The sequence below is a fragment of the Lolium rigidum genome, chromosome 6 (genome assembly GCF_022539505.1).
Source record: "Lolium rigidum isolate FL_2022 chromosome 6, APGP_CSIRO_Lrig_0.1, whole genome shotgun sequence".
Taxonomy (NCBI): Eukaryota; Viridiplantae; Streptophyta; class Magnoliopsida; order Poales; family Poaceae; genus Lolium; species Lolium rigidum.
The window spans coordinates 61,963,073-61,969,217 of record NC_061513.1 but is presented as its reverse complement, the minus strand read 5'-3'; positions in this window follow the sequence as shown (position 1 = coordinate 61,969,217).

Sequence of the window (6,145 nt, the reverse complement as noted above, 5' to 3'; positions counted from 1 at the left end):
TTTGGCGGCTTTTGAGCAGTTGTCGGGATTGAAAATCAATTTCCATAAAAGCGAATTGTTCTGTTTCGGTGATGCCCAAAACGATACGGCTCTGTATACAGAGTATTTTGGTTGTGGGCAAGGCCAATTTCCTATTCGTTATTTCGGTATTCCGATTCATTATCGGAGACTTACAATCGCAGAATGGAAATTAGTGGAAGAAAGATTACAAAAAATCCTCAGTAGTTGGAAAGGTAAATTGTTGTACATGGGAAGAAGATTGGTACTCATTAATTCGGTACTAACAAATATGGTACTGTATATGTTATCATTCTTCATTCTACCGAAAGGAATTCTGCATAAACTCGATTATTATCGATCCAGATTATTTTGGCAAGGGGACAGCAAGAAAAAAAAATATCGACTGGTTCAATGGAGTATAGTTTGTAGTCTCAAAGATCAAGGAGGGCTTGGAGTTCATGACCTGGAGGTCAAGAATTCAGCTCTACTGGGTAAATGGCTGTTTAAGCTACTTACCGAGGATGGGATTTGGCATACTATTTTTCGGAGAAAGTATATCGGCTCGAAGACATTATCCCAAGTGGTTTGGAAACCTGGGGATTCACACTTCTGGGCTGGTCTTATGGCGACAAAAAATGTCTTTTTTCGCCATGGGTCCTTCTCGATCAAGAACGGAACACATATACGGTTCTGGGAAGATGCTTGGCTAGACAATGCACCTTAAGTGAACAGTACCCCCCTTTGTATAGGATTGCTCGTCGCCAAGGTGATACCATTGCAACTGTAATGGCTACCTCATCTCCGAATGTGACGTTCAGACGGGTTTTACTTGGACAAAGAGTAGTGGCATGGAATACCCTAATTCAGCGGCTCAGAGATATTCATTTATCGCCGGAACCAGACGAATTTAGATGGAATCTTCATGTAGATGGTACATTTTTGTAAAATCCTTATACAATGCGATCCTTCCTTCTGATTTACCAGTTGATAACAATAAGAAGATTTGGAAGATGAAGATACCATTAAAAATTAATTTTTTTGGATGGTATCTTCGTCGCGGGGTTATTCTCACCAAAGACAATCTTGTTAAGCGGAATTGGCACGGAAGTACACGGTATGTTTTTTGTCATCAGGATGAAACCATCAAACATTTATTCTTCTAGTGCCAGTCTGCGAGATCAATATGGCCAGTCATCCAAGTAGCGTCTACCCTGTATCCTCCGACTAGTGTCGCCAATGTCTTTGGCAATTGGCTTCATGGTATCGATTCAAGGTTTAAGTTGCTTCTTAGGGTGGGGGCGCTAGCAGTTATCTGGGCGCTTTGGATATGTAGAAATGACAAGATCTTTAATGACAAAAATTTCTCTTTGTTGCAGGTCATCTACATATGTACATGTATTCCCCGTTCGTGGTTACCTCTTCAGCGAGTGGAGAACCAAGACCTATTTACGGAGGTCTGTACACGGTTGGAGGATACGGCAAGGGATACTTTTTCCCTACATGGGTGGCAGCATAGTCTACGGATAGAAGCCCCACCTACACATTAGGCGTCATATGATTCATTGTTCCGATATGTATCTCGCCTAGTTTTCTTTATATATCTTTTTTGACTTGAGACAACAAAACGGCAGTGGTTATGCAGAGGCTGAATGTAATTGCTTTCTAAAGTAACAAAGCATCCTTTATCGAAAAAAAATAATTACCGATGCACCACGAGCTAACCAAAAAAACTACAGCTTGTGATGCATCACCGGCTTATTATTTGGAGGGGTTAGTATTGAAAGGATCGTATGCCGCACCTAGAAGGGGGGGGGGGGGTGAATAGGTGCTAACCAATTTTTAGTTCTTTTTCAACTTAGGCTTGACACAAAGGTAAATTCTCTAGATATGCAACTAAGTGAATATACCTATATGACAAGGATATCAACTAAGCAAGATATAGCTACGCAATAGGAGATAGAGTGGGATAGAGGTAACCGAGAGTGGAGCACGCGATGACACGGAGATGATTCCCGTAGTTCCCTTCCTTTGCAAGAAGGTACGTCTACGTTTGGAGGAGTGTGGTTGCTATGCAAGCCAAACCAACAGCCACGAAGGCTTCACTCGGATCTCCCGTGAGCAACGCCACGAAGGCCTAGCCCACTTCCACTAAGGGATTTCCTCGAGGCGGAAACCGGGCCTTTACAAAGTTCTTGGGGCACACATCCACAACCAAATTGGAGGCTCCCAAATCTGTAACAATACAACAATCAACAACAACACATCAACAACAAATCAACTAGGGAACCAAATAGGAACACTAGCATGAGATCCCTCAAACAAGAGAGGGGGAAATGAAGAACGCTTCGGTGAGGATGTAGATCGGTGTCTTCTCCTTCGAATCTCCAAAGATCAAGAGCTTTGGTTGGGGGAGGAAGGAGATCTTGCAAATCTTGAGTTTCTTGAGGTGGCTCTAATGGAGGTGGCTTGGCAGATTTCTTGTGTAATGATTGAGCAACCAACCAAGGTAGAAGAAGGGGGGTATATATACCTCCCCTCAAAATTGAGCTGTTGCAGCTTCCGGGGGCCCGGATATTCCGGCCTAAGTAAGGGCCGGATAATCCGCCCCCCCGGATAATCCGGCCTTCGGGACAAAACTGTGACTTTATCCGGCCAAATGTCCGGCCCAATGCCAGACTTGCTTTTCTTCCAGTCCTTAGCCAAAATCGAGGGGGCCGGATATTTCCAAAATATCCGGCCCGGATATTCCGGCCCTGGTACAATATCGGGACAATATCCGGGCAAAAATCCGGCCCCTATACTGCGTTGCTTTTCCTCTGAGACTTAGCCAAAAACAGGGGGCCGGATATTTCAAAAATATCCGGCCCGGATTATCCGGCCTGGCCAACTTTTTCTGATTTCTTTTGACAGACGATCAAATCCAACACACATGAATAAATATCTATGTAATCCCTGTACCACTTAAACAAACATTAGTGTATCACATATATTGACATCAAACACACAAAACATAATGTGAGAGATGTTCTTTCAATCTCCCCTTTTTGGTGTTTGATGACAATATACGGATTTGCAAGATAATCACTCCCCCTACATGTGTGCATATAAGTAATTTGCATTTGAATACAAATACACAACACATAGGAGTGAGGTGCCTCCACACAAGAGGTACCCAACATGAGCTCTAACACATAGACATCGACAAATATGCAGTTGAGATAGGATGTAAGAAATCATACCCATGTGTAGATATATAATACGGAGATATAGCATCACACATAATATAATATCCTTGATCTCAACAAATAGAAATCCGAAATACCATGACAATGTCTCACACCACATAGCACATAGTTTGAACGGCACACAAACAAACCAAATAGTTCAAAGAAGAGAGAACTTCAAAGAAGAGAGAACACAAGCAATATAAGAATGATAAACGCATATGCTTGTGCCCAAACCATGCAAATCCCCGAGAAAGTTCCTAATAGAACGCTTCTCCCCCTTTGGCATCGAGACGCCAAAAAGGGGACAAGCGCGATGCTACTCGCCCCATGGGGATCACTCGGAGGCATCATCATCATCGGACTCGTATGCCGCTTCCTCTTCTTCCTCATCAGTGTCAGGTGCATCCGGAGAGCGGCGAGAGGTGTTGGACCTTTGAAGGCAATCATCAAGATCACTCCATGGAACCTGTGCAGAGTGCCATCCACTGTAACCCTGGTGAGCTGGAGGCTGAGGCGGGGGTCCTTGATCACCACTGAGCTTGTGAAGAATAACCGCCTGAGTATGCTTAATCTCAGAACGCTCTCGGCTAGCTGCATAGTTCTCCTTATGGATCTCAATGTTCATGCAAAGGATGTGACGCTGAAACCAACTAAGCCGGCTCACTTGCTTCCTCATAGCCGGGACATCAGGATGACGAGCGGGAGCAAAACCACTAGAACGAGCATCACCCATGAAAGTGTCGAGAGCGAGTACAGCTGAAGAGACCGGCTTAAGCTCGTAGGCCTTCTTGACAGTGTGCTTCACCAAAGGATACCCACTCAAGTCTTCACCATCCAAAGCCACAGAGTTGTTGATGAGAAGCTGAATGTAGGGTGCATAGGGTATGGTGGTCCGGGAGACCATGGCATCATGGATCTCATGGAAGATAAAGTCCATAACATCAAGAGTGTAGTTCCGTTCCTCAGTAACATCACGAGCACACTTATAGCTGAGGTGCATAAGGTCCACAAGGGGTCCCCGGAGAGCATCATTGTTACCACCACTTGGGCAAATGGTTGCCCGAAAGAACCAAAGCAACTGACTGTATATGGGAAGCAGCCCCTTAGCAAGACCAATTTTTCCCGCTGAGGTATAGAGATGCACAAGAGCATTTTTATCTGTCTGTTGTGGTCCATGAAGGCGACGACCCCCATCAACAGAAACTCCAAGAATACCAGCAAATTGGCGCAGAGTGGCACTGCAGTGAGTGGAGCCAGTCATCCATTCCATAGTGCGTTCCTCATCTTTCTTGATTGCCAAAGTGGCAAAGAATTGCTTCACCAAATCTGAGCTATAGTTACATTGAATCTTCATGATATCAAGCAAGCCCATCCTTCCATCTACCCAGATTGCATCTTCAAAGTGATTGTTTTCAGCCAGAATGTCCACATTGATAGCTTGCATGGGTCTCAGATTCTTCATGGGCTCATAGACGTCCTTGTAGATGAACTCCTGCTCCATGCACCAGTATCTCCTACCTTCTATCTCTTCATCCCTTGGGACATCTTCATACCAGTTCTTCATGCGTATAGTGGAATAAGAGACTGGGTCCATGGTCTTGTAGTTCTCCCTCACTTCCTTGTTCTTCCGCCTTGAAGTGACGGACTTGCGAGGTGCATTGGGTGCAAACTCGTCACTAGATCGATCATGCCTTGAGCGTCTCCGACCACCCCGAGAAGCACCACCTGTGAGAAGCAAAGGCGGGTAGCAAAGGAAAGGTAATGCTCATAAGTCATGTAAGATACAGTAATATACTCGAGAAACATGCTATAAGTCGGTACAAATCTAGACATGATAGATTGAAGCAAAAACTGCAGCGGCGATGAAGCTCCAGGCCGGATAATCCGGCCTGCTCGGGGGGCGGATAATCCGGCCCTGCGAAATTTGCAGTTTTCCAATCAAAAGCTTGTCTAAGACTAGATCGGCCTCATAGCATGCAAGAGGAGTACACTACAATTGATTTGGAACAACTAGACACCAATTCCACCAAGAAAATAGCACATATAAAACACAACATCTAGGGTTAGAGATTGTGAATCATACCCACATCCATTGTGGAAACCGCTTGGAGGAGAAGGTAGCTAGGGAGGAGATGCACCCGATCCACCCAAGAACTCCGAGAGGGGGCGGACGGAGCGTCTCCGGCGAGGAGGAGGAGGTCCGGCGAACTTGAGAGGAGAAAGAGGAGAGAGAGGCTCGTGGGGGGTGGTGTGAACCGTTTGCCCCCCCGCGGCCTCGTCCTCAACCCTTTCAAGATCTGCCCAGGCCGGATAATCCGGCCCTAGCTTAGGGCGGATAATCCGGCCTGGCCGGATTATCCGGTGTCTCCGGGGCCGGATTATCCGGGTTCGGAAAATTCCAGAATCACCGGAATCCGGCCCATCTTTCGTTGGTTATTTGCATGACCCATATGTGATGCAATAATGTATCACGTCACATATAAGGTGCAAATTTACCAATAAGATGGAGCAACCTAGATCATCCGACCGAAACACCTCAAACTCCAAGTTTTTACCAAACATGACAAATGAGCAAGATGGAAATGGCTTATAGGAGAGAGTAGGCTTAGGTTTTAGAAGATACAAACTGTTAATGGTACATGGTCACTCAAGTTTGCAAGATATGTGCAAATAAGGCCAAACTAGAGTGATTTCCCATAAGAACATGGAGTTGTCAAATAAAAGGCGATAAGATCCAAATAACTCCAACTCTTCACAAAGAAGAGTGTGGTGGCCTAGGCCACCATATATGAGTGTTGTGGCATGGCACCGCGAAGATATATCTTGGGTCCAAGCCACTACTCATCATTGAAGCTCACATATCAACATATGATATAAAGAGAATGATTTCTTAATGTTGGCATTATGGGGGAGGGATA